Raw genomic sequence first — 25707 nt, 5'->3', positions numbered from 1 at the left:
TTGCCCAAGGTCACACAGCAGGAGTGGGAGGCCATCCTATGAGCCCTGTCCTCCAGCATGACAGGTGTCCTCATCCTGGGCTCAGATCCGGACAGCTGTTTCCCTGATCCCTCCTCCTGGCCCCGCAGTCTCCGGCGCCCAGGACGCAGTGCCCCACACCCCAGCCTGCCCCTAGGCTTAGCCGCCAACAAGCATTGCGCGCCCCTTGGATGGCACGGTCCGGACAGCTCCCAACCGCCCTTCTCCTTGACTCACCTCCAGCCCCGGAGGGCCGGGATCAACCGCGGCTGACAGGGCGCCGCCCGCACCGCCCCGGCTGCGCCACCGCCCGGGAGAGTTCCGGCGCGGCGAGGCTGCCCTCCTTGGCGCCCGCGGGTGGGGCAGGTCGAGCCCGGTGCGCTATCCCTTTAAGCCCGGGCGAGATGGGAGCTGTCAGCGACAGCCGAGGCTAGAGCGGGACGTCGCCGCCCGCCAGGCCAGAGGCAGGAGCCGCGGAGCGAGCGGAGAGCGGAGGTGGCGGCGGGGCCGGGCGCGGCAGGTCCCCTCGCCGCCCGCTGAGCTCTCGAACCCTGGGCCCGGCGAGGCGGGCGGCGCCCAGTGTAATGCGGAGAATGTGAGAGGCAGCGCAGGGCGGTGGGGAGGAGGGGGCGCGAGAGAGGGCGGCGGCAGGATAGAGGGAGAGACAGCGGGAGAGAGAAAGGACAGGGAACGGGGAGCAGGTGGGAGAAAAGAGAAGAGATAAAAGGAGAGGCAGGGACAGGAAGGGGGGGGGTGCAGAAAGGAGTGAGAGAACACGCGGCACGGGCGGCGGCGCAGGCGAGGAGGAGGGGGCCGGCTTCTTCGGGTGGGAGCGCCCGAAGCCAGAGTTGGGCGCCCCGGCCGGGGTTCGGGAGGCGAGTACGGCCCGGCCGGACATGGTGGGGGAGCGGGGAAGCCGGAGGGGCCCCCTCTGGAAGCGGCGGGGGACCTGAGGCGGGCCCGCCGGGAAAGGGACGCAGGGCCAGTCCATAGGCCCCGCGGGCCGCGCTCCGGGGGCTCCGGCGGGCCGGGGCAAGGGGGCCTTTGTGAGCGCCCCAGGAGTGCGGAACCGGGTGTGCGGCGGCGGGGATGTGTGCGCGCCCGGGGCTGCGCGTGTGTGTGCGAGTGTGAGCGCCCGGGTGGGTGGGAGCGCGCGTTAGGGATTCTGCTGGCATCGCAGCGTGGAGAGCAGGAGGCAGGAGTGGGGCGCGCAGGGGAGCGCGGGGCCCTCCCGCGCACACGCACACGCCGCGCGCGCACACACATACACACACGCACACGCACACGCCCTCCCTGCCTCGCTCGCTGCCGCTGCCACCATCTCGGAGCCGAGCCCTGCGGAGCGGGAACCCGAGCCGGAGCGGGAACCGGAGTGGAGCAGAGCCGAGCCGGGGAATGCGGGCCCGGAGCGGAGCGGCGCGCAAAGTGCGCGCCCGGGACGGTGAGTGCAGCCAGGCCGGGACGTTGCAGCTGGGCCGGGGCTGCCGGGGCGCAGGCCGGGGAGCTGGGGTGTCAGCCCGCCGGCAGCGCCGCGTGCGCGGCCTCTGATTGGGCGGGAGCCTCGGGGGCAGGGGGTGGGGGTGGGGTGTGGGGTGCGCGCCCATGGGGGGCGTGCACGCGCGGAGATGGATGGGGCGCGCTCGGCATCCCGGTCCGTGACCGCGCTCCCGCCCGCTGCGCGGCCCCGCCTAACCCTCGCCTGCCGCCGGAACCCCGGCGACTTGGAGCAACTTTGTGTGTGGGGGGAGAGGAGATGGAGGCGTTTTAATGGAGGAATTCCGGCCTTGCCTTCCTGAGGAGAGAACGCGAGGGAGGGATGGGACGGGGGCGCCGGCTGTGCCACCCGGCAGGCCAAGGGGTGCGTCTCCACCACCCCATCGGCACAGCCACCGGCTCTCTGGGACACCAGTCCCTTACCCTGGCGCCGCGCTGGATCCGCTCCCGGCGCTGGACTCCTGTGACTCCTCCAGGGTCCGGTGGGACCGCGCGGCGACAGCTTCCAGGCCCTGGGGCCGCAAGGTCGTCTTTGCAGCCAGGCTGAGGACACAGGGTTTGAGGTGGGGAGTGGGGAGACGTGCCTGTGTGTACATGGGTGTGCCCGCGCCTTCTGCTGCGTGGGACAGGCGGCTGAAAGAAGGGAACTGCCAGATAGAGGCATCGCGTTAGATCTGGCCCCCAGGAGCTCCCAAGAAGCCAGGCATTGAAAGGAGAACCTCTAGGTCTCTGGCCTGGTGCACCCCCCCCCCCCCATCCTGTGCCTGTTTTGCTTGGAGCCAGGCTTCTGTGTACTCTACCACGTGTCAGGGCTGTGCCTGTGTTGTGCACCTCCCCACCCCACTCTGTTCCTGAGTCTCCTTCCACACTCCTGTCCCGCCCACTGCTGGCAGCCTCAGGGAACTTCCCAGGTCCCCTCCCCAAATGGCAATCCTGCCCCTGGATAGGATGGATGAGGGGAAGTAGCCCTAGGTGGTGCCCCTGAGATGGAGGGACCAGGTCCCCTCCAGAGAGAGGCCCAAGGAAAGGTCAGAGGTTAGGACTTCTCCTATACAAATCCTCCTTGCTGCCAGGGCAGGTTTTTCCTCCTCTAGGAAGTCTTTCCTGATTGCTCCTTGAATCTGTCCTCTGGGCTCTGGTTTCTGCGTTGGAGCAGTTGGGTTCCCCAGCAGTCCTTGTTCCTGTGCTCTCTCCTGGCACTCATTGTTAGCCCGTGGGGGTCAGAAATCTTGGTTCTCTGCCTATGCATTATGCAGGATCTACCTGGCTCTCTGGGGGATGGCAATATTTTGTTTGACCAACCTTCAGGCTTAAACCTTGCTTCCACTTCCTTATCCTTCTGGAGCCTTGTCAGCCACCTGGTGAGAGTGCAAGGCCCATGGACGCAAGGCCACTCTATTTCACAGACGGCGGTTTTGAGACAGAGATGGAACTAGGAGAACTCCAGGCTCCAGGCAGCCCCTTTCCACTGGGAAGGTAGCCTTTCACCCTAGTCTTGGTGAGATGGGGAGGGACTCTGGCTTCCTGCTTCTGGAGAGTCTCCTGGGGCCGCTGTCTGTGACCAGCACCCTTCCCAAGTGGGCAAGAAGATGGGCATAGCCACTCTCAACCTTGTTCTCCCTAGCTTGACTTCTGGCACCTCTTGTCCCCAGCTTCATTAAGTTTTGCTTCTTAGATTTGGGGATGGAGTCTACCTGGGCTCCGCTTCCTGGTTTGCAAACCGGCTTCCTATAATCCATCCACTGGGATGTCTGTATTGTTCTGGGGATCAAAGGGGTTTCCCCACCCCCAGCCTGGCCCTATAGGCTAGGTCCTGGAATCCTTTCCACTCTCCTGAGATCTGCATCCTAGAGCCCCATCTGGCCCAGAGAGCTCACCTCAGGGAGATGGCTTCCTCACAGACATCTCAGTGTGCACTGGGGGGAATGGACTCTGGGGGCTCTTGGGACCACTTCCTACACTGGTGGCCCACCTGAGGAACAGAAGCTAGACCAGCTCTCAGCCCCAGGCAGGCTTTTGTGAGTGCTCTCCCCCATGTTGACCTGGTGGCAGCCTGGACTCATCCCCAGGGCCACTTTGGTCCTTAGAGGCCTCTGGGGGCAGGGAGAGCTGTTGCCCAGCGGTGGCCAAAGCTCCTCCTGGGGTTGGGGTGCTCTTGTGTTCTGTGGTGGCTGCTCAGCCTCTTTACTGGCTTCATGTTCCAGTAGCCCTGCTCTCACTCAGTGGCCTTTCTTACCCATTGTTTCTGTTTTCTCTCTCTTCCCCCCTTCTCCATCCCCTTGTGGCTCCCTGAGCTCTCCGCTTTCCTGTGTGTCGACTGATGCTCTGGTTGACCCCCAGGTGGCTAGAGCGTGGCCTGGTGCCTGCTTGGTGCCCCCCCTGCTACCCAGGTCCACTTTAATCTCTGCCCAGCTTTTTCTTCCCCCTTCCCACCGCAGGACCCAGCAGGCTGAGCCTGCCATTTGGTCTCGAGCCATGGGGAGGGAGGGAGCAGGGTACCTCTTTGGCCCTGGGTCTGTGCTGTCAGGGGTGTGAATCCCAGCCAGGTGCCCCTAGCTTTAGGAAGAGCTACTCCCCCTCAGACCTCTGACCAGTGGGACCCCTTCTTTCCCTCTCCAGCCAGTCTCTGACTCTGCTGTGGGTGTGTTTTAAATTAGAAAAGTGTCATATTCTAACAAATTCTGAGATAAGTTGTTGGGTGGGCTGGGCCTTGGGGTGATCTGAGTGGGGGGAAAGTTTACCCCTGACTACTCAGGCCTCATTTGGGAGGTCCTGGGGGCCACTCTGGCCAACCAGAGTCTCCTCCACGGGTTTCTGGGGCTTGCACATCTGCTCCTGAGAACCATGACTTGGCCTTGCTCCTCATTGCCTAGAATTCTCCAGTCAGGGGCTTGCTCCACATTTGGGGTCCTCTCTTGGTTTGAGGCCTGGGCTGAGTCCTGGGGATTCCAGTGACAAGCCTAAGTCCCTCCCTGGGTGGGTTCTGGAAGGGACACAGGTATCCATCCTGGGTATGAGGCCGAGTGGGCTGGGCAGCTGCAGAGGGACGTGAGACAGGGTTTGGCAGCGGGTTGTTTCAGGTGGAGTGGAGGCTGGTGTGTTTTGACCTGCTCAGATGTTTCTGGCACTTGGTAGAAGCCCCGTGAATATGCTGAATGCATAAGTGGAAGGAGAGCACGAACAAGGGAGGGCTTTCCAGGCAGATGGCACAGTGTTAGGGAAGGCATGGCAGTGGGAAGCACCAGGCATGGGTGGAGCATGTTTGCAAGGGAGTAGCTCATGCTGGGGCACAGCCGGCCCGGAGCAGGTTGGCACAAGACCCAGGAGGGTCTGGAGTGCCCAGCTGAGAGTGTGGGCTGATTCCACATTCAGGGGCTGCGGGGTGGAAGTTCTGGAGGAACCCGCGAGCAGATCTGCAGTTTCAACAGCTCCCTCTGGTGGTTGTGGGAGGGGTTGGCCAGGGGAGCCGGAGGCGGGGATGAGGTCCTGAGGCTGTCAAGGGAATCCAGGCTGGGGGTGAGGGCAACAGGATGGTTTTCCACCCCAGGAGGGTGGAGAGATTCCACCTGGGGAGGAGCCTTGTGGGGCAGAGGATGCCATCCATCCCGAGTTGGGCAGGGCCTCAGGAATATCACGGTTCCCACTACCTGGGCAGAGGAAGGTAGTCAGTGTCTGAGACTCACAAAAACTGGCCCTCCCACTGGGTGTGCTTGAGCAGTTCCCCTGATCCCTCCCACTTCTGTGTCTAGGTCTGCAAAATGGATAAGTTTGTCTCCCTGGAGACCTGGGGTGGGTTTGGGTGGGAATCTGTGACCGTGGAAGTGGGCTACAAAGAGAAGGGGTAGAGTGCTGGTCACACTTCTCTTGGACAGAGGAAGAGTTGGAGGACCGGGGACGGGTGGTGGCTTGAATGAGATCACAGGACAAGCTGGGGGCAGGGTGTTCCTGCTTGGGGTTTTCCTGGCTGGGTCTTTGGTCTGTGGGGCAGGGGCGGGTAGCATGCCCAGGGCCTCGAGGCCTCTGCAGAGGACGTCCTCAAGCAGTGGCTTCTGCAGTCCAGCTGTCAGGGAGCATATGGGGCCATATGGCCCCATCAGGGGAGACGCCAGCCGCTGAAGGAGAAGGAGCGGCTGCCATCCTGGCCTTCTGGATCTATGTGGGCACTGCCAGCCTTTGGGGTCGGGGCGGGAGGAGGCCAGAATGGAGCCTTGGTGTCCAGGTTGGTTTGGACATGAAGCTTGGGTCTTGGCAGATGGTCCCTTTCCAACACCCATCTGCCAGAGCAGCCGGACAGGCGGCTTCAGGCCCAGGCCTGATCCAATTAGGCCCAGGCCAGCTGTGCCAGGTGCCCTCCACGCTCCCCCCGCTCCCCCCGGCTCGGATGCCCTGGCGATGCACAGGCAGTGGGTGCTACAGGGCATCTGATGTCGGGGCTTCAGGGCTCAGCGGAGTAAGTGTGTGTGACACGCAGCCTCGCCCTGGGCGTGGGTTCTGTAGCTCTAAGATTTGGGGGGGTGTGGAAACGGGTCCCTTGAATCAGCCTGGGGTGGTCAAAAGGGTGTGAGCGTGGATGGATTCTGGATCTGGGTCTGAGTCCTGGCTCAGCTGCTTCCAGGCTGGGTGACTTCGGGCAAGTTCTTTCACTTTTCTGAGCTTCGGTTTCCTCATCTGTACCACGGGAGAATGATATCCCTGCCTCATTGGGGTGTCATGGGTGTACTTTGAAGTGACATGCGGAAGGCAGGCACTGGCCTGATGCGTATAAGAATCTTCAGGGAATGTTGGTTCATTTTTGTTCTCTGCTGGGAGAGGGAAATGAGGCCTCTCAAAGTATCCATATCTAGACCGAAGTAGAGAGAAACCTTATTATTACTGTTTTCCAGAACAAAATCTGCTTTACGGCTTTCTGTAAGTTTTTCTACTCCTTCCCTCCTCTAGACCTCATGGCAGTTCTGCAAAGGAGGCAGAGAGCCTGCCCCGTTTCACAGATGAGGAAACCGGGAAGGCATTCTTAGAGTTGCACAGCAAGCTGGGTGGACCCTTGGTCCCAACAATTGCTCCATGGGTTTTCTTCCCAAACCTTGGGTAGAGATTGGGGAGAAGTTGGTCTGTCTTCGACAAGGCCTGTCTAGATCAAGCTTGGGAGTCCTAAAGTTTCCCCACCCAGCCCTGTCTTCGTCACAGATAGAAGGACAGGCTGTCATGGTGACAAGCAGTCAGTCCCAGCTGGGGTGGGTATGGTGACCCTCAGTGGGTCAGCATGTACACCCTCTGCTCTGCTGGCCAGGTGGGAGTGGGGGTGGGGACTGGGAGGAAGGAGGAGGGGGCCTTCACCTCCTGGTGAAGCCTAGGCCAGTAGGGCTCTGCTTTTTGGGGAGGGCGGGGAGGGCACTGGGCTCTGCCCCTGACCAGCTGTGTGACCTTGGCCAGGTCAGCGTCTGGGCCCTCTTTGAGCCTCAGCTTCCCTCTTTGTAAACGGGAGAGAATTACCTCTGTGCCTGCCTCACAAGGCTGTTTTCGAGGCTCAACTCTAAATACCTATTTTTATTTTTTTTTTTAAGTTTTCTTTCTTTTCTTTTCTTTCTTTCTTTTTTTTTTTTTTTTAAGATTTTATTTATTTATGTGACAGAGAGAGACATCCTGGGATCATGACCTGAGCTGAAGGCAGACGCTTAATGACGGAGCCACCCAGGTGCCCCGAAATACCCATTTTTATTTTTATTTTTTAAGATTTTATTTATTTGATAGAGAGAGACACAGTGAGAGAGGGGAACACAAGCAGGGCGTGTGTCCCTCCGAGCAGGGAGCCCGATGCAGGGCTCAATCCCAGGACCTCAGGATCTTGACCTGAGCTGAAGACAGAAGCTTAAAGACTGAGCCCCCCAGGTGCCCCTCAAAATACCTATTTTTATACGGACATGCCGTTCCACAGCTGCAAGTCCAGGAGTCCCCAGTCCTGCAGCTGCTGGTCCTAGGATCATTCAGCGATTCACTTTTGGGGTGCTTCTTCTGGGCCTGGCTGTGCTAGCCGCTCTGGGGACAGAGATGAGCCACTCCAGCCCCTGCCCTGTTGGGGTATGCAGCCCGCACTCAGTAGCAAACTTGCGCGCAGTAGTTCTTAACGGTCTCCCAAGGCCACGCTGGCTGTGGCCCTTGAACCCTCCCTATTGCCTTCAGGCCGGCGACTGGACTCCTCAGTGCCTTGCATGGGGTCGGAGCCTTCACTCCAGCCATCTCCCTCTGGTCCTCTGTGTGCACTCAGGTGCCAGCCAAATGCCACTCACTGTCCCTTTCACACCTGTTGTGGCTTTTTTCTTCCTCCAGGGTCTGGCCGTGCTGTCCCCACCACCTGGTGCCTTCTTCTGCCTCTGCCCTTGTGGTTCCCTCCCACTGTTTAATACTCGGCCCATGTGCCGTATTTCAAGTCTCCAGCTAGAAGTAGCTGCTTTTTCCTCAGGACTGTGCACCTACTGTGTGCAAGGCCTAGTGTATGGGTGGCCTGTGAACTATGGTGGTTTATCTCTCTAGGATGCCTTGGTGGTAGGGACCAGGTTTTTCCATCCTGGGTACCTGCCATGTCCAGGCACCTGGGGCTAGGCGGGCGCAGAGACATGAGGGGAAGCCCCCAGGGCCCCTGTGGCCAACGCCACTTCTTCCTGCCTCTTGAGCCTGGGGATGTGGGCGAGGCCTGGAATGTCTACTTGAAAAGCCCCCGAGTTATGGATGGCTTTTCTGCTGAGGTGCTCACCACAGACACGGACTTCCTTGCTCCTGGAGGCTCCACCTGGCTGCGCCGGGGTGCCCAGTCATTGGCCGCACATAACTGGCTCTGGGGAGTTGCATGGCATTGGCAATTAGTGACTGATTATTTGGGGTACTGATAATTCTTCCATTATCGATTGGTGGAGAGGGCCTAGCTAGTGTTGGTGTGGGTCAGCTGGGCCTGGCTGGGAGACTGCGACCATGACCACTGACTTCCTGACCGGGAAGTTCCAGAAACAGGAGTCAGAGGAAAGGAGGTGTAGGCCACACTGTCTTAGATTGGAGCTGCCAGGGCTGAGACAGAGGGTTGGGGAGAGGGAGACTGAGGTGAGCAGGGAGCTTTTGCTTCCTTCCATCTCCCTCTGTCCCCAGCTTCTATGTTCTGCCTCTGGAACATAGGAGGCAGACTCCAATCCCGGTCTCAACTGGCCCTGGGGCTCTGCTTTCCCATCTGTTAAATGGGGATCTCAGTCTTTGGGGTAACACTGTGCCTTTGAGTGAGACAGCCTGGCCGTCACTGACGGCATTTGTGCTGAATGGGTGAGGGCCTTCTGAGGCTTGGAGAGGGTGGTGGCTCCTTCGCGATGAGAGCCGGCATCACAGTCCTCAGCTCAGGGCTGCTCAGCAGAAGGGACAGTGAGCTGGTGGGTGGGAGGGACGGGCTGCTTGGAAGACTACAGTTGTCTCTCCCAAGTGCTCTGTCTGGCTCCTGAATGTTCTAAGGCTTCTCAATGTGGAGTCAGGACTCAGTGGAATTTGTGCAAAAGTGATTTCTAGGGAAACCACATAAAGGAACCAGCAAGGGGTGTGTGGGGGGGAGGGATGTTTAACCTACTTGAGAGACCTAGCTGCCTTTCAGGATCGCCAGGAGCACAGGGCATTGTGTGTGGGGCTCCTGGCTCATGTCACCAAGGCCTTTTTTTAAAAAACTTTTCTTAGGAACATTTCCAAACATACAGAAAGGTAGAGAGACTAGAATAGGAAACCTTATATAGCCTTACCTAGATTTAACAATTGTTAACATTTTGCCACATTTTGCCTTATCTTTATTCCCCCAGAGTATTTTAAAGTAAATTATAGACATCATGCCATTTCACCCCTAAATATTTCAGCATTGGTCTCTGAAAGATATGAGAAAAAATTTCTGTTCAACCTCAAGTGGTCATATATTCCTTTTCATTTTATCCTTGAGAGATGAGGATGCTGTCAGATGAGGGACTGAACCCTGAGAGGTGGCCTGACATGTCCAAGGTCACAGAGCAAAGATGGGTAAGGGACAGGAGAGGTGGGACCTAGGAGGTGGCCACAGGTGTGACAGCCTGGGACTGGCAGCGTTGCCAGGGGGAGGGGGAGGCCCGGGGGAGGGGGAGGGCGTTGGTGGTCCAGAGCTGGGCAGGTGGCTGCAGCAGGATCTCCATCTTTGGGGGAGGGGGTTCCTCTGGCTCAGGCTGGGGGTTCTGCCTGCAAACAGGAAGTGACTGTCTTTTAGGTTAATCTGCTCTCTTCCTTTTGTTTGCTGCGGGATTAATCAGGAACTGCAGCGTCAGGGAAACCTAAAACAACGTCTTGTTTATTGTTTAATTTAGGAGAATGTTATCAGGCTCTGGCCATACAAGTGAAGGGAGTTTCTGCTGGCACAAGAAACAGCGCTGCCGCCCACTATCCAGCTTGGGGGGAACAGTGGGGAAGGCAAGGGGAGGGCTTGCCTGAGAAGAGGGCTTAGGATCCCAGTCTGGGCTCTCATTGGGGGCGGGGGGATCTGCGTATCAGGGGCCTGGGGCTGAGCCTGAGATCTGGGCTGGGCTGAAGACTGTACCTTCGGAACAGATGGAAGTGAGGCACCAGAGGGGTGAGCTTCTGGCGTGACTGTGTGCTGGAACGGGGGAGAGCCCTGGATGCTTCTAGCCATACTGAGGAGCTGTCCTTCTCTCTCCTGCTCTCCTGTCTGAGCCCAGTTTTTCCCTGGGGAGACTCTTATAGGACTGGTGTCTTCTGCCAGCTCAGGGCAGGTGCGGGCCTCCCCGGGCTTTCTTGTCTCCCTAAGGTCAGGGGATCCTGCCCCCAGCACCCACATGTGCCTGGGACTCCTTATTTGGCTGTTAATGACTTAGTATCTCTTGATTTTGCCAGGGTCACCGAGGTCCCAGCTATGGAATTGGAGAAAGTTGGAACTAGAAGGCAGCCCCAGAGATGATCTCATTTTTGTTACGGGTTTCAGGAAGGGAAACTGAGGCACAGGGCATGGTTATCCTTGTCTTAGGGCTCACAGTGAAGAGCACTATAGAGCCTTGGCAATAGTCTGGTATCTGGCTTCTCAGTCTCAGGAACCCCTGCTTCTGGGCCAGCTGGGCTTGTAGTTTAGACACACTAGTGCTCCCCAGTGTGCAAAGGGGAGAAGGCAGGCCCAGCTGGGAAAGGGCTGTCAGTCATCCCTGGGGTGGGCCCAGGTTCCCCTATTAGGGCCTGCCTCCCTCTGCGTGCGTGTGTGTGTGTGTGTGTGTGTGTGTGCATGCACACACACATGCATGCACTGTCACGCTCTCCTAGTTACTTATCAGGGAGGAGAATGGGCGTGCAAGTCGGGAAGAAGGCTTTAATGGGGTGTCCTGAGGTCCAGCCATCCAGGGCTGGGAGTTGCCTGCTGTTCTCCCATCTTTTTCTCTGCAATGAGGAGAGCCCTGAATAGTGCCAGGCTTATTTCTCGAGGACAGGAAGTGGGGCAGGAGAGGTCCCTGGGAGAGAGGTAACCAAAGGGAGACAGAGATATCAAAGCACTCTCTGATCCCTGGTCTGTGGTCCTATGGTGCTGCCAAACTCTGCATCAAGCCTGTGTATTCTTGGCAGTTGGGAAAGGAGAGGAAAACAACCCAAGCTTGCACGAAGAGGCTGGATGGGGCCTGTCTGATCTGGATGACGTCACCACTCCTCCTGCTACAATGAGGCAGGTCATGGGCTCCTTCTGTCCCAAGAGTGAGGCAGGGCGGACAGGGTATGGGTTTCAGCCTGTCTATTGTGGTTGGAAAGGGGGCTGGGAAAGGTCAGAGGAAAGAGGGAAGGTCCTTGTTGCCCCTTCCCCCATCCTTTTCCTCCGCTCTCCCAGTGCTGGAGGGATAGGGTGAGCACAGTGCCTGGAGTCCAGGGGGCAGGTGGGACAGTGCCTGCTGGAACTGAGGCAGGGCACAGAACAGTACCTTTATTAATGCACACAACTGCCCTGCATGGTGGAGATCATGGGCTCCGTTTTACAGACGAGGTCACTGAGGCTTAGACAGTCTCGCAGCTGGTCAGTGAGGAACCTGGGATTTGAGGCTAGAACACCCTGGCTTTGCTGGACCATTCTGTCTTCTGGACCGGGCTTCTGCTCTCGGCTACACCTTTCACTGCTGTTCCCTGGGCCTTGGTGTTTGCCTTTGGCCAGTGGGGCCTGGGGGGTGGCTCAGGGAGCAGCAGCCACCGGCTGGAGGGGAGGCTGAGCTTCCACCAGGCCTGCTAGAAGCTAAGGGTTCTGGTTGAGGCTTACTGCAGTTCTCAGGAGGGATCCTTCCCAGCCAAAGTGAGTGAGAGGCTCCACAGCGCTGTGCTGAGGGGTTGGGCTTCTGGGTGTGTGGAGAGCCCTTCAGAGCCTCCCGCCCTCTTTGCTCCTAGCTGGTGGGGGCCTTCTGTGCATTTATGAGGTGACTGCAAGGCAGTGGGGGAGCCCGTGTGCATATACGTGGGCCACCCAGAGGCCTGGGGAGGCACGTTTGAGCACTGAGCGTGGAGTAGGGCCAGGCTGAGTTCGTTGAACACCAACTGTTGGTCACAGGACTGGGGGATTTACATACACTACCTCACTTAATCTAAGAACAACCCCGTGAGAGATGGACTATCACTATTCCTGTTTAATGATAAGGGAGCTGAGGCTCAGAGAGGCTGAGAGAATTGCAAAGATCACACAGCGAGTGAGTGGGGGAGCTGGTATTTGAAACTAGGTATGAGCCTGGGTCTGTGCTGCTGCTGCGAGGAGGGCAGTTAAGTTTCGGGAAGGACCTCTGGTGGCTGCTCTGTACTTGGAGAGGGGACCAAGGGTCAGGTGAAAGGTGGAGAGGAGAGGCCTGCTGGGGTCTAGGGCTGTATGTCCTTGGCTCTGGGTCTGTATCCTCAAACCTGCTTTAACTCCCCTTCAGGGGAGTGGTGCACATTCCTATGGTTCCTGATCAGACAAAGGCCTGGAGGTGGGACAGAAACAGGGCAGTGTGCCATGCTGACAGCATCTGGAGATGAGGGCGGAGGGGGGACCGGGCTGTGCAGGCCTCCAGTGCCGGCCTGGAGCCGTGGATGTTCTCTGGATTTGAGCAGAGCCAGGTCTGAAGGTTGGAGAGATGGCTGTCTGGTGGCTGGGCTGGTTAGTGACCATGGGCCATGGGTGAAGAGGTGAGAGAACAGAGGGTGTCTGGAGGCTTCTCCCCTCCTTGTTCTGAGCCCATATCAGTATAGGCCGAGGGCGTGGTTCATCTTCGTCTGTCTCTGTTCTTTGCGCTCCCTTTCCGGGCCTCCCAGAGCGTGGAGTGAGAGTGGGGAGCGGGGGTCCCTGGCCCCTCCCAAGCCCCTCCCTTGGAGGCTGTAAATATTTTATCTCCACCATCTCTGCTGCGGAAATTGCTGCTTTTAACACCTTTTTTTCCCTTTTGCTTGATACAAACGAATGCTGGAAAAATTTTGTGCTGGGCGCTCACTCTGTCGCTTCTGCCTGTGCCCAGAGTCCCCTCCAAAAACTCTAATTGCTTTTAAGCTGCGATAGTTGGCAAAAGCAATTTTCTTTACATTATGGAGAAAGGGGGAAAAATCCACCACATTTTCTTCTTCCCTTTTTTTTTTTTTTCTAACCTATCGTTTTGAGTTCCTCCTCATGGCTGCTAAGAAGATTCTGGGAGAGAAATGGAGTAGAGAAAGATGTGGGCGGGGAAGCAGAAGCACGCTTGGAGAGGGCCTTTTGCTTTCCGGTCCTCAGTTTCCCCATTTAGAAGGTGGTCCTATGTCCGTTCATTCATTCAGCAGACATCCTGGAGCACACCCCGGGGAAGCAGCTCGAGGGCCAGGACTGGCTCTGTCTTTGCTGCCGCATCCCCAGCACCCAGCACAGAGTGTGAGTACAAGCTCAGTTAACAACAGTGGACTGGGGACGCCTGGGTGGCTCAGTTGGTTGGACGACTGCCTTCGGCTCAGGTCATGATCCCGGAGTCCTGGGATCGAGTCCCGCATCAGGCTCCCAGCTCCACGGGGAGTCTGCTTCTCCCTCTGACCTTCTCCTCGCTCATGCTCTCTCTCACTGTCTCTCTCTCAAATAAATAAATAAAATCTTTAAAAAAAAAAAAAAGAACAGTGGACTGGATCAGCGGCCCCACTGTGAGCCAGGCGCTTTGCCAAGCCCCAGGGGTGCACCCGGATGGGTCAGAGGCAGCCACTGGCCACAGGAGCTCCCCATGGGCGAGGATCCTCCAGATAAACCTATTGCTGCATTTCTGAGACCTCACGCAGGGGGCTGCTGGCTACTTAGGATCCCAGTGCAGGGCAGGGCAGGGCAGTGAGGAAAAGCGGCCCAGGGGAGGGCCTGGGCTGCATTGTGAGGAGGGGGAAGGAGTGTGGCAGGTGAACAGAGGCCAAGAAGCAGGAAAAGCGTGTGCAGAGATGAGGGGTGGTGAGCACCAGAGCTGAGGGTGGGGTCTGGCAGCGGAGGAGGGGAGGCTATCAGGCTGGGCCCTGAGTTGCCTGGAAGAGCTTTCCATGGAGGTGGAGAGTTTGGACATGATCCCAAGGGTGAGGGGAGCTCTGGAAGGGTTTGGAACTGAGGACATGTTGGGGAGATCCCTTTGGCTTCACAGCAGGGGTTGGAGAGGAGGGGCTGCCCACTGCGAGGCTGGTCCGGCAGGAACAAGACAGGATCCAAATTCCTGGTGCTTCTCTCCTCTGCTTGTGCTGTGAGAAGAGGTGCCCCAGGCCTTCCCTGGACCCTGGGGTGAGGAGCCCCCAGGGTAGGAGTCCAGCTCATAGTCCTCTGTTGTCAGAGTCAGTCAGGTTTGCCTGGCTCTGGGTTCCTCAAGACCCTTTAGGGTGTACGGAGCCCGCTGACCTCTGACCCCTCAGGTGACCTTAGAAAACATCCCCTGAGGTGGCTGAGCAGGTGGCCATTTCCCACTGCCAGGGATCGCCCAGGTTTGTCCCAGGGTTGTATAGGCAGGTGGAGAGGGCCTGGGGTTTTGAACCCAGGTCTCAGGGCCCTAGCTGGCTGCCCCCATCCCCTCTGCGGTGCTCTCCTCTGCCCCGGGCCCTCCTCTCCTCCCCTCCCCTCCCGAGCCCTGTGCTCCTTCCCTGTTTGCAGAGCGTGTGGGGCTTTTCAAAAGCATTAATGATAGAAAATAAATTGGAATCGGAGAGGAATCATCGCCGGGCATTCTCGGAGGGCCGCCTCTGCCCTCGCGTCTCTCAGCCATATTGAAGCCGGCAGCCCGACCGGAATATGAATGAGTCCGGGGCCGGCATTGCTCTTAATCTGTCGGGGAGCCCTCCCTGGCCAGACGGTGCTCTCTGGCAGCTGCGCTGTTTGCAGTGAGGTCCCAGCGGCTGCGGGGCCTCACCAGCCAGGACCAATTTCTCTGGGATGGAGTCACAGTCCACAGCTACAGACGAGGGGCAGGGGAAGCCTCATGCCCAGTGCCCTCTCCCCTTTAGACCTGGGCTGGAGACACAGCCCCGAGGCTGGCCTGGGCTGGGTCAGGCATCAATGCATGGACTCAGGTAGGGGAGGTACCTATGGAACTGCCAGAGGCTCCTTGGGGTCTGAATTCCTCATCTGGGTATTCAGGGCCCCTTGTGTACTTAACCCACTTCATCCTGTCTCCTCCAGGAAGCCTTCCTTGATCACTGCCTGGCTTCCACTGGGCTTTCCATTTTTGAGCCTCGTGTGGCCCCTGGAACGGGGATAGGCAGCTGAGGAGTGGAGGGGGCTGGGTGTGATCCGGTCAGGAGGGCTAGAGATGAGCAGCGTAAAGGCAGGGCGTGGGAGCCCTGTGATGGCCGGCCAGAGCTGTCATCTGCCCACCAGCAGGGAGCTCCCGAGGGCAGGCCCTGGTCTCCCTGCTCACACAGGTGTGAGGCTCTGGGGACCTGGGGAATAACTTGGGGCAAACTGCTAGCTTAGAGCTAGGGAAACTGAGGCCCAGATAGGGGTGGTTAGGAAGGGCCCCTGTTCCACTCTAAGCAAGCTATACGTCCATGCTGGTATGACCCCCACAACAGGAGCAGGAGGTGGGCTTTTGTGCCTCATTTTAGAGAGGAGGAAACTGAGGCTCAGAGTGGCCAGATCTGGGACATGCTTTAGGCCTGCGTTTGAATCAGTTGATTGGAGCCCTGTTGCCTCTCTCTGGCAGGATTATGGGGGTGCTGAGGCGAGTTGAGTTGCCTGAGGGGGCCAAGGTGCAGTTATGCCCAGAGTGAGCTCAGCTAGGGCAGAAAGCCCGGTATCCTGGCCCAGATCTGCCACCAAGTCCCTGTGTGACCTGGGCGGTGGGCTCTCTCGGTGCCTCAGTTTCCCCAGGCCAGTCTGAGAGAGGCCCCGTGGGGGGTCAGAGTGAGTTTGGGGGCCCCCGAGAGCTCGTGGGCCCTTGGCCTGGCTGCCACCCCTGCTCAGTGTTTCTGTCTGGTCCCTGGGCTCTTCGGCCCCAGGCCAGACTCATAATGAAACCTCTTGCTCCTGTCCTCTTTGGGCTCACCGTCTTGCGGGACATAGTGATGGGGGCACCCAAGAAGGACCTGGGCTCTGCAGGCCCAGCTAGTAGTAAGGGGCCGTTAGGGAAGCCTGTCTGTCCCATACCCGAGGAGGGATGAGGGACTCAGGCCACAATCAAGTGGGAGGACTGAACACTCAGCTCTGTAGTCTGGAGCCTCACCCCTGCATGACCTTGGCACTTCCTTTCACACTCAGAGTGGACTCACAAGGACGCTGTGTGGTAGCCCTGCGGTGTAAGACAGGAGGAGCCAAGGCCCAGAGAGTCCAAGAAGGAGACTCAGGGTTGCCATTCACCCACTGTGACCTCACCTGGTCCAGTCTGTGCCTGCACCCCTTGCTGATAAGGAGCTCATTCCCTCCCTAGGCAGCCCTGCCCTCTACCTGAGGGAGGTTTGCGCCCCCTTCCCCTACAGCATGCGTAAATTCTCATCTAGTTTGGTGCAGTTGCAAGGCTCACAGATTCCCAAGTCCCCTCTCCCTGGGACCCCAGTTAGAAACTCCTGCTTTCATCATTCCCCATGTGACCTGGAGAATGTCACCAGTCCCCAGGCCGTGCTCTTTCTGCTCTGACCCCGTGAAGATGCCACTCTGTGCCCAGCTGGGTTCGAGCGTTAGGATCACCCGCTCGTTCTTCCCACAAACATGAGTCCTTGATGCCTTGTCGGTGCCAGGCCTGCGCTGGGCTCTGGGCACACAGGAGAGCAGGACCCACCCCTGGCCCTGGAAATCATGTCCGTCAGCACTCACTGCTTGGGGTGTCAGGACAGGACAGAGGTGTTCCCACCCTAGCCTTTTGGGAGAGGCCTCTTGGAGGACACCGGGACTTGCCAGGGAGGGGCAGCATCCCTGCAAAGGAAGCGACAAGCACAGAGTTTTCCAGGCCTGTTTCTTTCTTGGTGGCAGACGGCCCAGTCTGCAGAGGAGAGGGGAGCCCTGGGAGGCACTGGGTCAGGCATGAGGCTGAGGGCCAGCTGGGGATGGGGCTCTGCTGTCTACCACCTGCTCCTGGCCTGTCCGCAGGTCTGCTGGCTGCCTGTGCTGACATATGCACACATGCTTACACACGTGTGCGTGCGGTCCCATTTGACTCTAACTGCAGACGTGAGCACACACATACCCTCCACAGTGCCTCCCCACAGACCTCGTGGGCTCCCCTCTGTGAGCATTGCACACCTGCACACACCGGGCCCCATTGCCTGGTGGGCCCATGGGCTCACCCATCCCCTCTCTTTATACAGAGAACCCTGTAAGATTCCAGAGCTGAGCCTCAAAGACTCCTCCCCTCGAGTTTTATGTCAAGACTCTTTCAGGTTACCCCGCCCCCTGGACTCCCCGAGCCGAAGCCTAGAGTTTCCCAAGAACGTGTTATCCCAGGGTTTTCTGGACACCTCAGGAAGCCGCCCATGCTAGCGGTGGAGAACCAGGGCCCTGCTCAGGGGCCAGAGGCCCAGGCGTTTGCCCCAGACGGTCTGGATCATCTGTGTGACCTTGAGTAACCTTCTGGCCTGTCGGCCTTGGTTTCAGGGTGCAGGCATATGGGCTGCACCTTCTCCAGCATAGGTTCTCAAACTTGTTCCAGAGCCCGGGTGTCTGGGAAGGTGCCTGGGGGCTCTGGAGGCCAGGGAGGAGCTGGGTAGGCCCCTTCCCTTCCCATCACAGCACGGCTGCTTAGATCTGCATTTTATATGAAGGTTCGGGTAGGACTTAAAGGAAAAACCCATTAACTCTTTATTGATTTTGTTTTTCTGATTGCAAAAGAAAATCCAACAGTGCATTTGTGGATAAGAGCCCGTGGCAGCTCCTTTGTCCCCTCCTAAGAGGTGTTCGCTGTAACATCTGGGTATTGTCCTCCAGCCTTTTGGGCCATATACCAACAAATTGCTATTTATAAAAATAGGCTCATTCTGAAATAGCATGGTACAGCTTGGTTTTTTTTCATATTGTTATACATAGATATGCCTCTTTCTGTCAAATGGCTGCAGACTATGCCAGAGTAGAGATGTGCTGGATTTTATATGAACATTCCTTTATTGATAAGTACCGAGGTAATTTCTAATTTCTTATTTACTCTTACCAGTGATGCTCTGTGAGCATCCTTGAATATATATAAGTGAGTGTCTCTGCTATGGTTTCTATAAGAGAAGCTCCTAGAAGTGGGATTACTGGTTTATAGGGTGTGTGGGTTTAAAGCATTTTTTGATATTGCCAAATTACCCTTCCAAAGGTTGAGCCAATTCCCCCTCCCTCCAATGGCCTATGAGTGCTCATTTCCCTACATCCTTGCCAGCACTGGTTGTTATCAATCATTTTAATTTTTCCCAATCTGATGGGCAAAAAATGGTATCATGTCATTTTCATTTGCATTTCCCTGATTGCTAGTGAGATAGAACATCTTTTCATACATTTATTGGCCAATTGAGCTCTTCCTTTGTGGATTTCTAATTCACTGCCAATTTTCTCTTCTTCTGTCTTTTTTCTTATTGATTTGTAGCAGCTCTTTGTATATTAGTGATGTTTCCTTCCAGTGTCTCACTTGCCTTTTAACTTGTTTATAGTGTCTCTTGCCGCACAGATGTTTTACGTGTTTATATACTTGGATTTATCAAATTTTCACTTTATGGCTTCTGGATTTAATGTCTGGCATAGAAAGCCTTCCCCCACTGCATAAGATTTCATTTCAAATAAGAATTTTATTGCTGAAAAATCTTTGCAAAGCTCCGGTTTGCAGGCTTCTCCTGCCAGCTGCAGCCCTGGCTCTGGGGGAGGGAGGGATGGTGCGTCTATCCTTTCTTTTCTGTCACTGCCTTTCCCTCTGTCTGGCTTTGGAGTCGTGGTCACGCTGTATCTCTTTGGATCTCTGTCTCTCATGTGCTTGCCCCCTCCTTTCTATGTCTCTGCTGTTTTTCTACCCCTAGCTGGTTTCCTGTAGGACAGCAGTAATTAGGGACTGGTGATGGCAGTTGTGGCAGTCCTCAGTGGGTTGCGAGGCTGGCGGGTTTGGTGAGAACGCGCCCAGCCCACCTAGCCTAGCCCCAAGTCTTGTGGGCTGATGGGGCAGGCTATGGGCCAGTTTTTTTGTTTTGTTTTTTTTCAGAGACACTTGTTTCCTGCTGGGAGCCTTAGGGCAATCTCTGAGCCAAACTAAGTCTCCCTTCCCCTGGGGAGCCTTCTTAGATAGTTCTTTTTGTCACTTCCAAGGTCCCAGACCCAGCCTCTTTGTCCTCACTCGTCATTCCCCATCTTGCCTTCTCAGCGCTGCGCAACCTGGGTTCACCTCTTGGGATCTCAGTTTCCACTTGGCTAGAATAGGTCCTGGGGGTCTGTACCAGCTGCTGAGAGGCGTGGCTCGTGTAGGATACAGCTCTGGGAGGTGTTCCCTCCTGCTCTTTCAGTCCGAGCCTCTCCCACCAAAAAACCAAACACCATGGGAGGGAACTTTCCTGTTGCTGACAGAGAAACTGGGACTTAGTTCCACAAAGGCAGTGACCGATGGCTAGGGCTCACTTGTTCTCTGCTCAGGGCAGGGCCCCAGGCCTAGTGCAAAGGCCTGGCTCGAGGGAAGTGCCAGGGAAGGCAAGAACAAGGTAGGAAGCTGCTGAGCCTGGGGGAGGCAGAGGGGGAAGGCAGGCAGGCATGGTATTCTGGGATCTTCTTCTGTGTAGCAAGGCACTATCCTCATGAGTCCGTATTCCAAGGGACTGGGGGTGCTCATGGGGAACACCTCTGGGTGTTGAGGGCCCCAGATGGGCTCAGTGTTGCCTCGCCCTGGAGAGCTCTGTATGGGGCCGTCGGGAGGCTCTGAGCTGAAGGAGCAGCTGGGAGACGAGTCAGGGAGACCCGGAGTCTTTTTGAAGCATGGCCCAGAAGTGGGGCACTGAGGGGACCTTCCCTGGGCTCCCCCACGTCCCTCTAGACTTCTGTCCCAGCACCTTCCTTCTGTCCATGATGGCCTGTCTCCTCTCTGAGGTCCTGGCAGGTAGCAGTGGTGTCCTTTACGTCTCTTTATCCCAATCACCAACACAAAATAGGCCCTTTCTAAGACTAGAATGAATGAATGAGTGAATGAATGAATGGACGGATAGATGGAGGGATTCATGGATGGGAAGCTGGGGGAGTTGGGTAAAGGGTTCAGGTCTGGGGAAGAAGAGACATGGGTTCTGGGCTTGACTTTCCTGCTGACAGGCTGGGTGACCCTGACCCTCTGTCTGCGCATCGGCTCGGTGGGCGTGGGTCCCTCAAGCTCTGTGGTCCTGAGACTGTGTTGACCAGAGCAGGCACAGGCCTATGTCTCTCAGTCTCTCTCCCCATCCCCTGCGCCCCCTCATCCCAGGACCCTCCTCTTCGATGGTGGTGTTTGCTCAGCACCTGCCGGGCGCCGCTCCACAGAACTGAACCCCCTTTGGCAGCACCCTGGAGTGGGGCTTTCTGTGGAGTTCTCATGTCCCCAGGGCACGTCGCAGTCCTGTTGAACACACAGCCCTCTGGTTCCTGCAGCTCCCTGGGCTCCCCTGAACGGGCAGGGAGCCGGGAGTGCAGGGGGGAAGCCCCCCCGCTCTGTGGTGGTCTCCTTCCCCTTCTTGGCTGTGAGGCCGGCAGCCAGGATCTCTTGTCCCTTGTGGAACTCTGCACACAAGCCAGCCCGGGTCCAGGGGAGCTCCTGGCTCCCACTGCGTCTCCCTGCCCCAAATCATTGTCATGCTCTGCCTGTGGTCCCATTGCCATAGCAACTCCTTATGATGCCGCTGAGGAGAGTGGGAGCTTCAGGAAGGTTTGGGGAGAAGGAAGCCGGAGGCCCATTCATTATCTTGGAACATGGCAGCTGGGGGCTTGGGGTGGCACTGTGGAAATGGCTTGCCCTGCCGGGCTCAGGGGGAACTGGGCTCAGGGCCCCCAGCCAGGTGGTTTGGAGGCCTGCCAGGAGCAGGGTTGCCTGGGTTGGCTTGGGCCTGGCTGGCTTATGCCAGTCTACCTGGAGCCAGCTTGGGCAGCCACCGGGGGCACCTCTGCCTGGCTAGGGCTGGCTTGGAGGACTCAGGCCTGAGGGAATGGCCAGGCTCTGGTTACCAGTCTGTCCCAGGCTGGCACCCCTATGTCCTATCTTGTCCTTTAGGAACAGCCGCCTTTGGAAGGCAGGGCTGGGGCTTGCTGGCAGCCCAGGGTGGAGTTTGGGGCTGGCTAACTGTGGAGCTAAGCTAGTTCTATGTTATAGGATCTACCCTGCCCATAGCTCTGTTGTCAGGTCAGGAAAGCCTTAGTGGGCCCAGAAACTTGCTCAGTGCCCATTTCCCTGCCTCATTGTTCGAGAGGTTGGCAGCCTACGAAACAAGAAGACGTTGGCCTCCCAAGAGTCCCTCCATCTTAACCTTCTATGTAAGTGAGAAATTCCACCATTCACATCTTGGACTTGACAGAATATTGATCTTCAGAGGGACCCAGAGGCCTTTGCTGCCTCTTTCAAGAGGCCATCTTCTGCCTACATGATGGCAGCCATCTTTGCACCCCATCAACCCAAGCTTCCTTCCATGCATCCCATCTGGAAGGCCTCGTGAGTCCTCCTACAGACCTAGGCCTGTGTTGGACGGTGTAACGTGGGGAACCAAGAGGGGAATGAGGCGTCAGCCTGACCCTCCAGGAAGGCAGGTTGCTGCTTACCCTTGGGGAGGGCAGCTGGAAACCAGGCCAGGTGAGAGGCCCGCTTTCCGCCTCTCCTTCCCATCGTCTCGGGCTTGAGCCCCCACTGGAGGCCACTTGTACTCATGTTTTCCTAGTCCTTGCCTTTGTGTTGACTCATATTTGAAAGTGGGTTTCTTAGCGCTCCCCAAGCCACACATCCGTGAAGTCACTGCTGTGATGTATTGCTAATATTATTGTTATTTTTGATACACGGAAGAATAAACACATATCTGTGAAAATAAAAGCATTTGTCTGTGTACCACGTAGACTCCCCTTGGGCCTGCACACACTTTGAGAAGCACTGATCAGATGGGCACCTCTTGGCAATGGCTCTGGAAGGGGCTCGGGCCTTCATCTGAGAGGTGGAGGAAACCAGGGCGCAGGAGGGAGCTTGGCCCAGGCTGCATAGCTGGCATGCTCGAGAGCTGCCTTCTTGAACTTCCAGCCTGAGGCCTGTGTCTGGGGGCCTTGCCAAGGAGACGGAGCCCCTCAGGACCACTCCCCACTCATGGAAATTGCCCTTGGAGACTATATGGTGAAGGAATAAATCAGGAGAGGTGGGGAAGGAAAGGGTGGGTGGGTGGGTCCCTGGGAATCAGGAAGCTCAGTCTCCAAGAGAGACCCCCCCAGGGGGCTCTGCCTGCACCCCTCTCTAGGCCTGCCTCCTGGGCCAGGTGCTGGCTGGATACCACTGAGCGCCAGGCAGGGGACCCCTTCTCTCTGTTTATCTTCCCAGCGGACCAGGCAAGAACACCGGTATCCTCATTTTACAGAGAAGGGAAGTGAGGCTCAGAGATCTGATTGTCCCAAGGTCATAGAGCCAGTGGGTGGGGAATCGTATTCAGAACCCCACCCCCAACTTGGGGCCAGAAACCCCACCCTTCCCAAGGGCCTCACCTGCCCCAGCTGGTGGCATGTGAGAGAGAGAGAGAGAGAGTGAGAGTGTGTGTGTGTATGTGTGTATGTGATGTGTGTTTATTGCCCATCCAGGTGCAATCAGACCTATTTGTGTGCCTGGGCCCCCTCCCCCTGCCCCACTCCCTAGAATTGCGCCCCCTGTGGCCTGGATCTGGCTGACAGATCATCTCTTTCTCCCACAGCCTCCTGTGCCCACAGGCTGTGAGGCTCCGCTGCCTACAGGCAAAGAGGGCGACTGAGCCAATCCCAGGCTGACCCCAGCCCACTTGCATTTCCCAAACGCCTGCCTGACCTGAGGTAAGACGCCACTGTGGGGCGCAGGGCAGAGTGGGGGTGGCAGCAGCCATGGAGGAAGGTGTGGGGTCCCCAAGGGAGAGGCTGCAGGGAAGCCACAGAAGAGCAGTCTTTCTGGGGGTGCCCCCCCTCTCCCGCCCTATGTGAAGCCAAGTCCGGGCGGTTTGATGTGGCAGTGCCCCCTTCTGTTGGCCCTTGAGATCCCAATCCTGGGGTGTTCTGAAAACATGGTTTCATGGACACGCTGGCTGACAGGTCCTCATGTGGTATGGGAGGTCACCGATAGCGAGCCAAGGGGATCTGGCCTTGGTTCGGTCACATTGTTGACCAGATGTGTGCGTGACTTCAGGAGGGAGTGGGAACGTGTGGATTGAGCAGGTCAGGGCTCAAGAAACTGTCAAGTGACACTGGCACAGACCCTAGCCTGTGGAGTTTACCGGAGCTCTCAGCCAGAGTCAGTGCACAGATCCAGATGCCTTCAGGGCAGGAGGATGCTCAGGCTCAGGTGTGTCCATGTGACAAGTACTGGCAGCCAGGTGACCTTGTCTCTGCGTGAGTAGAGTGGCTGGCTTGGACTGAATCACGAGGAACAGAGGATATTCAGAATGTGGAAGGTGACAAGGCCCTCCCAGTGCATCCCATGTGAGGCGAGTCCTGAAGAAATGGTAGATGGGGAAGGAAGGGGACCTGGGGTGCTGCCAGGCTGCCAGGTGCTGACTCCTGGCTTGCTTATGACCTTGGATAAGTGACTTCTACTCTTTATCTGGGCCAATCTGCTGTTCTTGACAGGCTTCTGGGATCCACCAGAAGGCTGCAGAGAGATTTTACTAAAGAGAAGGAATGCTAGGGGATGGCTGGAGGCAGCAGGGTAGACTGGAATGTTATCCCTATTTTCAGAGGGAGAAAACCCAGAGGCTCAGCAGGGCCATGGGCCTTGAACCACTTTTCCTGAAGGATTAGGTGACGGGAAGGTGTGGCCGAGGCTTAGCCAACTCCCACCTCCCACCCAGGAAGCTGGTGGGTGTGGCAGGATGCCAAGGCTGGATTTCCTTCCGAACTCTAAGCCTCACTTTGAAGTCTAGTTTTCTCTATCGAAATATTCCTGCTAATCAGTCAGTTCTGGGTGGATCGAGCGCTAATTAGCCCCTCTGGTTTAACCTGTAATTGCTGCTGGGAGACAGGGAGAGGGGATGTGTTCAGGGTTATTTTCAAGGCCGCCAAGGGCGATGGGAGGGCTGTGTGCAGGGGCATCAGGGAGGCAGGGAGGCTGGGCCCTGCCCCCAACCTTGTCAGGGGCCACAATGTCCTCCCCGCTGCCCAGGGGGACAGCCCCAGGCAGCAGGAAGCTCAGCAGACAGAGATAGACTAGGGAACTAATGCTGGGCATAGGCTGCTCCCTCACTGGGTCTGGAATGGATGCCTGGGCTGAACCATGAAGGCTAACGGATTCTTTTAAAATGCTCTATGTTTCTGATTATTAACCCCGCCCCCCCCCCAAAAACAGCACACATTCTCTATAGAAAACACGAGCATTTGGGTGTTTTGCCTGTCAGTCTTTTACCAAATATGTATTTATGACATAATTGGGATCAGACTGTACTTACTGTGTTCTAACCCGCCTTTTGTTCTTCATACTATACCAAGATAGTTTTCCCATCATGAAGTACTCTTCTGTAATGCGATTTTTAATGGCAGCATAATGTTCCAGCCTGTGTGTACAGCAGCATGGGTAACAATTCTCTGTTACATATTTTGATGGCTTCCAACCGTGTGTCATTACAAATAGGACCTGCTCGAGCGGGAAGACGTATGTGGGGTTCTGATGGTTTGGGGGAGGGGGAAGGCCCAGGCGGAGCAAAGGTGTAGAAGCAGGGGGCTTTGGAGGGTTAGGCGGGTGCCTTACCTAGGAGGGTGCAGGGATAGTCCCAGGGGGCCTCTGAGGGGTGCCGGGGCAGGGGGTGCTGAGACCTGACCCAGCGAAGCTCTGAACAGCTGGAGGAAGCCAGGGTTTGCCTTGCTCCCTCCTTGCCTCCTGTGCCAGCTCCCCTGCCCAGTCCGCTGGTGCTCCTGCGGTTGGAGGGGAGGGTGCAGGATGGCAGGGCAGGGGAAGGACAGGCAAGGCTTAGGGGCCCAGGGGCTGCAGCTCTTGACTTCTCGCTCACTGGTGGGCTCCGGGACATTAAAATCAAGCCTCTCTGTCTGGCGAGCCCCGCTGGTGTCTCCACCTTGAAGGAAGGGTGCACAGAGGCTCTGGGCATTTACCGACTCCCGAATCAGAGCCTTCCTTCATCCCCTTGGCGGGAAGTGGAGAGCCAGGGATGGAGACTGGGCGTGTGGTGTCACTTTCAGGAGGCTTTTCTGAGCTCCGGGCCCATCCTCAGTACTCCAGACTAGACAAAAACAAAACAAAACAAAACAAAACAAAAAAACCCAAAAACCAGATTAAGTAAATTCATCGTATAACCTTAGGGAGTAAAAGTGCCATGGAGAAAAATAAGGCGGGAAAGGGGAGTGGACGGGCAGGGGAAGCCATTCTCTGCAGGCTGGTCAGGAAAAGGCATCTCAGGTGAGGTGCCCTTGCAGCGGAGAGACCCGAGGGGAGGGGACAAGCCTTGAGCTGGGAGCAGCTGGTGGGGAAGAGGGGCCAAGAAATAGGACTGTGCAGGGCCTCGAGTTAGGATGGATGGAGGTGATTTGTGGCTCAGGGGCTACGGCTCACTGGCTCCTGGGGACAAGGCTATGGGGGTTGGGGGGGGAGAGTAGAGGCTGGTTGGTGGTTAGGA

General features: G+C 57.1%; 1 protein-coding gene across 5 annotated transcripts in view; it reads left to right on the top strand.

Moving 5' to 3' along the window:
* The first annotated feature begins 397 nt into the window (after positions 1–397).
* LINGO1 (leucine rich repeat and Ig domain containing 1) overlaps positions 398–25707 on the top strand; it is a 191234-nt gene continuing 165924 nt past the window's right edge. For 4 of the 5 annotated variants that reach the window (XM_059371780.1, XM_059371777.1, XM_059371779.1 and 1 more), the window contains exons 1-2: positions 398–1459; positions 22813–22927. The gene's annotated coding sequence lies outside the window, so the exon portion shown is untranslated. The remainder of the gene's footprint in view (positions 1460–22812; positions 22928–25707) is intronic. The other variant, XM_059371781.1, reaches the window with a different exon arrangement.

Source organism: Mustela nigripes, chromosome 13 (genome assembly GCF_022355385.1).
Source record: "Mustela nigripes isolate SB6536 chromosome 13, MUSNIG.SB6536, whole genome shotgun sequence".
Classification (NCBI taxonomy): domain Eukaryota; kingdom Metazoa; phylum Chordata; class Mammalia; order Carnivora; family Mustelidae; genus Mustela; species Mustela nigripes.
This window is presented reverse-complemented; position numbering and strand designations above follow the sequence as displayed.